Source organism: Canis aureus, chromosome 9, assembly GCF_053574225.1.
Source record: "Canis aureus isolate CA01 chromosome 9, VMU_Caureus_v.1.0, whole genome shotgun sequence".
Lineage (NCBI taxonomy): Eukaryota > Metazoa > Chordata > Mammalia > Carnivora > Canidae > Canis > Canis aureus.
In genome coordinates, this window is record NC_135619.1 from 53,257,156 (window position 1) to 53,267,827 (window position 10,672).

The following is a 10,672-nucleotide window of genomic DNA, read 5'->3' on the forward strand; positions in this document are numbered from 1 at the left end:
TTGTATGTATTGTATACTGTATTCTTACAATAAAGTAAGCTAGAGAAAAGAAAATGTTACTAGGAGAATTGTAAGGAAGAGAAAATACATTTACAGTACTGTACTGTATTTATCAAAAGAAATCTCTGCATAAATGGACTCAAGCAGGGGCACCTGGCTGGCTTAGTCCATAGAACATGGGACTTTGGATCTCTGGGTTGTAAGTTTGAGCCCCATGTTGGGTTTAGAAATTACTTTAGAAAATAAAATCTTAAAAAAAAACAAAACAAAAAACAAAAACGAAGTAAATATGTAAATGGATTCACACAGTCCAAACCCGTGTTGTTCAAGGGTCCACTACAGTTTTGCATTCATTCTGGGGGCAAATGGAAGTGGAGGGTGATGGTATGGATGTTTCTCAGAGTCTACAGACAAAATTCTTATACAGCAAGAACCCCATCTGACAAAACGATGTTAACTTTGAACTGCAACCATTGCTAATTTCTCTTAAAATGGCATTCTCACAGATTTCCCATGAGATAGGAGCTTTTCTTTCTTTCTTTCTTTTTTTTTTTTTTTTTTTTTTTTTTGAGATAGGAGCTTTTCATGCGTTGTATCCCTTAGGGAAGTAAGAGGTGCCTTTAAGAAGTCGGTGAGTAGTCTTGATCTCATTTTCAAGTCATATAAGAAACCAATACTCCTGAGTTTTATGAATTATGGGATGGAGTTCACAGAATACCACCAACAGCCCACAACCCAAGTATTAGTATCTGTTTGCAATCAACTGACACGCTTTTGTTATTTTTTATTGAAGTAGAAAGGTTTCGAGTTTTGTTTTGTTTTGTGGGAATTGCTTTGTTTGGGTGAAGAGCTCCCTGTAGAGAAAGAAAAAGGGAAGAACTATCATATCCTCAGCCCCCATCTTGGCCTGAGAGACTTATTTTCAGCCCCAGTGAGGGGTGAAGTTGGGTGAGAGAGGAATAATCATGTAAGACTTCGAGCAACTGAAGATATAAACAGTTTTGCTCTGGGACATAGGTAACAAAGTACAGCCAACCTGCCCCAGGAAAGAATGTAGTGCCCAGCAGAACAGAGTGACCATTACTTTTTTAAAAAAGATTTATTTATTTATTTTAGAGAGAAAGAGCACACAAGCAGAGGGAGGGGCAGAGGGAGACGGAGAGAATCTCAAGTAGGCTCCAACTCCCACTGAGTAGAGAGTCCTATGAGAGGCTCTATCTCACCACCCTAAGATCATGACCTGAGCCAAAATTAAGAGTTGGCTGCTTAACCAACTGAGCCACCCAGGCACCCCAAGGAGTAACCATTATAAGAATACTGTTCTCATAGAGGACACATATGCTGATGAGGTATCTCTCTTTTAAGGGGATATGAGAGGTAGACCACCAATGGGGAGATTGTAACTGGAGAGCATTGTGGATCTGCTGTGAACCAGATCCCTCAGGGGCATGCTCAAATCACTGAGGAGGAGTTAGCAGGGGAGGGAACCAGAAGAAAGTCCTATAGGCCTTCAAAAAGGCTCAAAACTAATGCAATTTAGGTCTGTATGTCAATTTGACAGCCCCTAGGCTGGTGACATCTGGGAGCAGGATGCTGTGAAACACTGGACTTTGTCTATGAGTCACTTAACTTCAAAAATTCTGTCTTTAGGGCAGCTCTGGTGGCGCAGCGGTTTAGTACCACCTGCAGCCTGGGGTGTGATCCTGGAGACCCAGGATGGAGTCCCATGTCGGGCTCCCTGCATGGAGCCTGCTTCTCCCTCTGCCTGTGTCTCTGCCTCTCTCTCTCTCTCTCTCTCTCTCAAATAAATAAATAAATAAAACATTAAAAAAAATTCTGTCTTTAGTAAAGATGCCACGAAACATGCTTCTAGTATAGACTCTTCCAAGTGCGGTTATCTGGGGCAGAGTCCCCAGTAGCTGATTGCCTGGTTTCCCTCCACCTTCCAGGCAGAGCCCTAGTAGGAGGACACCACTCAGAAACTCTTCCTAGGGTAGTGGCTGGAGAAGTCTAGCTGCAGGGTTTTGGGGTGGGAGGAGTTTTTTCCTATGTTAGGGTACAGCACCAGATATGATGTGCTAGAGGCTTCTGAGTAATTAGGTTATTAGGCAAAGATTTTTGCTATTTCACCTGACATCGGAATGAGAGGGAATACAAGGTAAACTGCAAGGGAAAGGATTTAGATCAGAGCCATAAAGGATTTCCTAACATTGAAGGGAACAGACGCTCTGCTCTTGGCCCATTCCCAAAGGCAGATAGAGAGACCTCCCTTATCTGCCAGCCTCCCAGGTCTAGTTTACTGGCTCTCTGCACATCTTTTCCTGAACTCCCGCCCGCTACCTGAATTTACTGCTCTTTTGTGTTCCCAGTCCTCATTATATCACCTAACAGAACCCATCTGTGACCAGCTCAGGGGTAGAAACTGTGTTATTCTTTACTGTATCCCTGACCCTTAGGAGACACATAGCTCATAGTCAATGTTGGCTGGCTTGATCTTAAGTGAAAAGCTGCCTTGGGATAAGAATATGTTAGTCCTCAGTAGTGTGATGGGCACTTCTGGAGCTTCATCTGTGGAAAGGGCAGGAGGTTCTAGGGAGAAGGCGTGAGGATGGAATAAAGAAGCATGAGGCAAACATCAGTGCTGTGTCTGCTTTGTCCAGTCCTCCTCTCCCCTCTGGCCTTTTTCATCTGCCCAACATGGGGTCTGGAAGCAAAGGTCAGGAGCTCCATGTGAACCCAAGAAGCCTGAAAGATTTCTTGAGAACGGCAAAGGATCCAAGGCAATGAGATGGTGGAGACAATGAGCAAGATGCAGGTCCTGCACTGGGATCAGAGAGGGTGAGCAGAGCAACTGAAGTGCGCTAATAGAATGTGCTGGAGCCGAACTCTGGTGCCACGCTACAATTGTCCTCAAAAGCTTCCTCTTTCTTTGTGGATTCCAGATATAGTCCACTCAGGAGGGTAGGTAATGAGCATGCACAGGAATGTGAGCCAAGGCTGTCAGGAGCAGGTACTTCACACCATGCCCTTGGACCCCTCCGGAGGAAAATGGGAAACCAGTTCACCAAACGAATCAGCTCCAGAGACAGGGGCTAGTCAAACCCCAGGTTCTGTCTAGCAACCGTCTCCCCATGGGGAAAGAACTTCGCTCAGGTGATTGGAAGATTCCCTAGCTCAAGATCTGGAACATTCTGAAGTCCCTCCTTAGGGGAAGATGGTGATGGCACTGCTGCAAAGTAGACAAAGAAAGGCCAGGGGCTTCGTTTCAACTGGAATGTGCAGAATAGAGGTGGGGAGGCTGTAAACACCTTGGCAGAAATTATGCAGGAAGCCTGCAGTATAGACGCAGGGCAGCATCACCCCACTCGATAACGCTGGCAGTGTCAGACTCCAACATGAGCTGTGTAAGAGCTGCTAATTGCTGAGATTCCAATAAGAGGATGTCTTAAAAGTGATTTTGAACTGACTGCAGCTTTTTGAACTGATTGTGGCTATAAGCTATAAAGGAAGGGATCTAAGTAAAAGTGAAAAATCCTTTGATCAAACACAAAGGAACTCTTCCAAATAAAAATACCTTCATTTTCCACACACATCACAGCTGTCTGTTTCACACGTGTAAACAAATGATTTATACACATCTACGACACACAGAAGTTCCCTGAGACAGGGGCCATACTTGTTCTTCCTTATAACTCTTTACAGTATCTAGTATGGTATCTAACACCCAGAGGATGCTTCCTGAATTGAATTTAATTGAAGCAATTGCTGTATTCATGGTTTGATCAGATAACTGTCATTTTTTTTACGATAATGGGCTACTACTATAAAATGAATACCAGGGTAAAGCAATACGAAAAGGCCATTCTAATAGCCTTACATCTAGGAAAACATACGGGTTTTTCTAGAGGCCCAAAAGAAATATGCAAATAGAGTCATTCTTGAAAGCCAACCACTCTACATTCCACAACAGAGACCGTGTAGATGGTGCCGAGTTGCTAGGCAACCACTTGGTAATTCCCTGTGTAATAGAGATGAACCTGTCATCTGCTTTCTTGGCTATATGTGACATGAGAAGACAACAGGTAAAGGACAGCCAAGAACACCTGCATCTGGATGACACAGTCACTCCTGAAGTGTGATGACACAAGAAAATCCCCATGCCCTGTCAGAAAGTGCTGGAGGGAGAATTTTGTGAAACTATTAGCACAAGACATTCTGGTGAATTTTCTTGGATTTACCCTGTGGGTAAATCCTGTGGGTTATCCTGTTATCCCTGTCCAGAAAGCAGGAGACCAAAAGCACTGTAGTTCTGCATACAGACGGCTGTCAATCCCAGAAGGGCTCCAGAACAGCACGTCCCGTGACTCCAGCTGGGATGAGATTTTATCAGATAAAAGCATCCTTTTTACATCTTAAAAGGGACACTCAACATCTCAAAGAAACCAAAGTTCTGAGTGAATAAACTGCACCTTTTTATACCTGAAGAAAATGCTCTTACTAATTTCTTTGTCTGGACGGGACTTCCCAGACCTTTTAGGCAAATGAGTTGCCTCTTAAAGACTTCACTCCACTGTAGGTATTGACAGCATTGTCTTTGAAATACGCTGAAAACCCGACAAAGCGCTGGAGGATGAATAAGGAACGTCTCAAAGCTTCTCTAACATTAAGAAAAATGGAAATCAAATTTAAATGCCACTTCAAATTTAGAAGGCTAAGAGTACTCATCTTCCTCATGTGGAGTTTTAAAAGGACCATCTTCCGGATTAGAAAAAAAAAAAAAAAAAAAGAATACTTGCCCACTCCCTATTCCCACAAATATATTTGAAACTTCTTCAGAAATTGCTTGCTTTCCGGTCTCCTGTTTGAGACTGAATTTTGAGATTTTGGACTCTGGAATCAGGCCATCAGTTGGAGAGAGAGCACAGCAGATTCTGAATTGAGATAAAATCAACCAGGTAGTTTTGATGAACAGTTGGGTAAGGCTTCAACCCAACATCTGGTGCCCATTTATCCAACATGTTTTGATGTTGCCCAGCTGGCCAACCGTGTGGAGCAAAGCCTGTCAAAAGCACCAGCTCTGCCTATCTGGTGCTGGAAAGAGGAGTGCTGGTGTGTGAAGTTCTGGGCTTGTCTCTGACTGCAAAATAGAGCCACTACATCGGTCATCTCCACTGACTGCTGGGTTTTATGAGTTTCTTCATGGAATTCCAAACAAAGCCAGCTATTCCAATAGAGCCCAATCAAATGTCAGGGAGGAGGATTCAAGGGCATTGTTGAGCAAATGCCCAGAACAGGAGAGACCTCCAATGACTGGGGTGGGGTGGGGGTTTAGTAGTAACAACAGATTCTTTGCCAGAATTACAAAGTGTGGAGCAAAACCTGTCAGCAGCGACCTTCACTCCACCTTTCAACAAGCCCCAGTGATACATATAGTTGTGTGCAAGAGGCTTGGAGGTGGGACAGAGCAGAGGGTGAGTCTGGGAACTGACAAAAGAAAAGCTCTCCAGTCTGTTCTTGCACCAGTGGCCACCTAAGTGACTCAGCTCGCCTGGCTGGTGCAGTTCTCCTTTTCTAGAGCCTCGACACTGATGTGTGAGTGCACTGTTAAATTTTCAGGAAGCAGGGGTCCCACTGACGACACCTTGGTTGAATATTTACTATGTGATGTTTTTTGCTTTGTGGAAGAAAAACATTAGATATAATCCCTGCCCTGGGGATCCCTGGGTGGCACAGCGGTTTAGCGCCTGCCTTTGGCCCAGGGCGCGATCCTGGAGACCCGGGATCGAATCCCACGTCGGGCTCCCTGCATGGAGCCTGCTTCTCTCTCTGACTATGTCTCTGCCTCTCTCTCTCTGTCTCTCTGTGTGTGACTATCATAAATAAACAAAAATTAAAAAAAAAAAATCCCTGCCCTGAAGGTGCTTGGATTCCAGTGGGGAAGACAGATAGGTACCCAAGAAGTTGCAACACGAACCAGTCTAGATGGAGTCACCAGAAACAACAAGTGTTTCATCTGAGGAATAATGTCTTGTGTAGAGGCTGCTCCTGATCTTGGGCTTTGTAGCCAGCGTCCTATTACTGAAATATCAGGTTCCACTGAAGAGCCCCAGCCCCCTCTGGCTTTCTGCTGGGGGTGCCCATGCTGGGGAACATAGCTGGGACCCAACGGCTATTTACAGAAGGGAGGGCAGCCCATAAGGCAAGATAGGAGATGTGGCCCTGGAGAACCTGTCAAATGGTAGAATCAAATGGTTCCACCCAAAGGGGAAATTGAACAGCTTTCTGGGCCATTGAGTGAAGGAGACGTTATGAGTACATGTCAAAAACTTCATATTCAGTGGGGGGAGAGGACACTTGAAAAATATTTCCACTGATAAGATTCAAGATAGATCTAACAGGTAAAAGGCAGCTGTCGCATCGTTTGGAAAGGTAAGTGGCTTGAAATCAGCACTACCTCCCATCCCCACCCCACACAAAATATCTCTATCATGGGTGGAGTAGACAACCAGATGGAGGGGTTTTCTGCAAAGTTTACCTTTGTGGTGTCCGGTCTCCATTCCTGGCATCCTTTCCCACACAAGTGCTTGTACCTAGTGCCTTCTGGCTCCCCACTGGCCTCCCCTTCAGCACAGTAGGAAAGGGTGTGGTGGTACCACTTCCACTTGAACATGGAAGCAGTCTAGCAGGATGGCTAAAAGCATGGCCTATGGAATTCAAAGTCTGGTTTCACTACTTACTACCAGAGACCCTGGCAAATAACATGGTGTTTTTATGTTAGTTTACTCTGTAAAATGAGAATAATGATACCTCAACCATCCCCTGGGACTCTGTGAGGACTAAATTAGTAAATCTGGGCAAGACATTTAAGACAGCGACTAACAAATAGTAAGCACTCTGTTAGTGGTCATGAAAAAATTTGTCTTAGGTTCTAGAGTATTTGCAAGTCAAGCAATTTTACTTAAAGGAATTTCAGGTACCGGCAAGAAGACAGAGAGCTATTTGGTGGTGGGGCTTCCATTGCCCCTGAAATAAAACCTGTGCCTGTATATTAATGTCCCGATTGTGACTTAAATGTTATTGTCTTCCCTGCTTTTCCAGATAGCCCCTAAGAATATGAGCCCCAAACCAAGCTGGCTGATGGGGGCCTAGTCACCTGACTGCTAAGAAAAAAAGCAGCATGAATCCCACTGTCACCCACCTCTGCCCCTGCCAGCCTGGGACCTGTAGATCCCTCTGCCCATGCACAGGCTAGGGCCCCTGTCCTCTTCTCTCACCAACTCACGGCTCTGGGACTCCAGAGTATACACATACCTATCATCCCAGCAAATCCTCTTAAAACACTGTGAGTCTAATGCTAGATTCAGTCTAGAGGATAGCTACTTGACAGATGGCCAGACTAAGGTTTGGGAAAATACAAGATGGTTCTCAGGTGCTGGTCCAAGAACTGATGCCTTGAGGTGATGTTTTCACTGGTCCTCAACAAAACTGGAAAAATAAGAACCATGCAATGAATTTTTCATGAAGTAGAAATTATTTCATTTTTAAATCATGAGATTATGGCCTATCTTCCTTCCTGGGTATATGTGGGGGAAAGATGTTAAAATGCCCTTATTTTTTTTTTAAAGATTTTATTTATTTATTCATGAGACACAGAGAGAGAGAGAGAGAGAGGCAAAGACACAGGCAGAGAGAGAAGCAGGCTCCATGCAGAAGCCTGACGTGGGACTTGATCTGGGTCTCCAGGATCACGCCCTGGGCTCAAGGCGGCGCTAAACCACTGAGCCACCTGGGCTGGCCAAAATGCCCTTATTTTATAAAATGATATTGATAGAAGCAGGGATTTGAAACTTCATCTTTTGAATACTTTCACTCTATTCACTCTATTTCAATTACTTTAAAATAGTTCTAAGCTAATTTTAACTTTAAATTCAACTTTACATATTAAAATAAGTATTAGACAATTAATTACAAGTGTTTTAAATTATAGACCATATTGTATACTTGAAAATATCTTCAAACGAAACTGAACACAAGGTTGACTCTTCCTGGCATCCTTGTGCAGGACTGAAATGCAAATCTTCATATGGACAAGGGAGTCAACAGCTTAATAAAGTAGGCTGGGTGGAAGTGCAGCTTCTGACTCCATGCTGCAGCATTCCAGGGCCGGAGAAAGGAAAAGAAGCCAATTTGCAAAACCTTGAGTGTAGCATTTAAGGGAGCAGGTCTCCCCCTGCTGGCAGTGGTGGTGGCAAAACGAGTCTTGAACACAAGGGGTACGGAGAACTCCAACTGGAAAGGACTCTTCAGCAAGAAGACATTGTGCTCTGATACCCACTCTCCTCATAGGAACCTTAGCCTAAATGTAAGCGTGACAGTAAAGATGAAAGAAGTCATGGCACCAAGGAAACCATCAACAAAGATGCTGATTTACAAACCCTGGCAAATGAACAAAGCCAGGAAGAAAATTTTTTTTTAAATTTATTTATTTATGATAGTCACAGAGAGAGAGAGAGGCAGAGACACAGGCAGAGGGAGAAGCAGGCTCCATGCACCGGGAGCCCGACGTGGGACTCGATCCCGGGTCTCCAGGATCGTGCCCTGGGCCAAAGGCAGGCACCAAACCGCTGCGCCACCCAGGGATCCCAGGAAGAAAATTTTTTACATTGGTTTAGCTATATAAAAATATTATTCATTTAAAAAAATTACCTGTTTTTATGAATTGCTTATTTTATTTTTTAAAAAGATTTTATTTATTTATTTATTTATTTATTTATTTATTTATTTATTTATTGAGACACAGAGAGAGAGAGCGGCAGAAACACAGGCAGAGGGAGAAGCAGGCTCCATGCAGGGAGCCTGATGTGGGACTCGATCCGGGTCTCCAGGATCACATCCTGGGCTGCAGGCGGTGCTAAACCGCTGCACCACCAGGGCTGCCCCGAATTGCTTATTTTATATCATTAGTTATATAAATCCATACTCAACAAAAATCACACCTGTCAAATTAAATTGGTCTGATTTTGGTTCCATTAGCAAACTTGTCCTTAAAGTTCAAGTTATTGCTGCAGCATGAATGTCTGCTCATAAAACAGGTAAAATAAGGTAAGTCTGGTTTACTTGCACCTTTGGGGGACTAAAATAATCCTCACGCTTTGCCTTATTTCATTGATTCCCTGTTGCCTGGTATGCATTATGCCCTCATCTACTTCCATTATCGTAAATCCAACTTTTATCTGTCCTTAAAGCTTTACCTTCTGCTCTCTTCCTTCTCCGACAACAAAAAAACAACTGAAGGCTCTTTTTTTTCTTCCTTGATTTTATTAATTAGCTTATGGTCAGAATCCTCTGACACTTAACAACATTCTCACATAGTTTATTAGAGCACGTCTTTCCCATATCAGATTCTAAGGTGTCTGAAGACAAAGACTGTTTTATTCTGTCCCCCCCCCCCCATAAAAAGAAGCAATATGGTTAATGGTTCAGATCTCTGACTTAGTAGTTTGTGTCATCAGTAGCATAAACCTCATTGCTCTCATATCTGTCAACTACAAATGATAGGAGCACCAACCTCATAAATTTGCAGAAGCATCGTGAGAGAATGCATGTTAAAGCTGCCTGGATCTTAATTACTTGATAATTGTTAACTATTGTTTTCACTCCCTCCATCCCCTCAACAAAAGCCTTACACGCTGTAGGCATTCAATTATTATTTGTTGGTGGGGCTTAGGCTAATAAAAACATTGATGTGGAGTAATGCATTAGCATTATCTGTGTCTAGAGGACTAACGTGATTAACCATGACCTAGCAGCGCTTAAAAAGGCTGGGATTACCAACACGGGGCGATTTCCTCCCCGTCCCGTGATCCCGATCCGGTGGTGGAATACAACTCTGTGATACTGGCAATGTGCTGCTATCATCTGCGAGGCCCAATAAGGTAGCCGTTTAGCTACACGTGGCCATGGAGGGTTTGAAATGAGGCTGGTGCAAATGAGGCGCTGGAAATTTTAGATTTCTTTTAAATATATATATATTTAATATATATAATATAAACATATATATTATATATTTTTATAATATAAAAATATATGTTATAATATATAATATATATTTTTATAATATATATATAATATATATATATATATTTTTGAGAGCTAGAGCCTGAGCAAGCACGGGGGTGGGGGGTGGGGGGTTGGGATTGGCTAAAGGAGAGGGAGAAGCAGGTTTCCTGCTTAGCAGGGGTCAGGGGCTGGACTCCAGTCTCATGACCCTGGGATCACGGCCTAAACTGAAGGCAGAGGCTTAACCGACTCAGCTACCCAGTCATCTCTGAAATTTTGTAATTTTTTATAAAAGATTTCATTCATTTATTCATGAGAGACACACAAAGAGGCAGAGACGCAGGCAGAGGGAGAAGCAGGCTCCACGCGGGGAGCCCGACGCGGGGCTCGATCCCAGGTCTCCAGGATCAGGCCCTGGGCCGAAGGCGGGCGCTAAACCGCTGAGCCACCCGGGCTGCCCTAAATAAAATCTTTAAAAAATAAACCATCGCTAGTGATTAAGCGGCGACTAGATAGGGCAGCTCTAGAAGTCGCCTCCACCTGTCGGTCCCTGTGCATGCACCTTAGAAGGACCGTCTCCTAATGAGGAGCCCTCCCTGCTCGGATGCAGGAG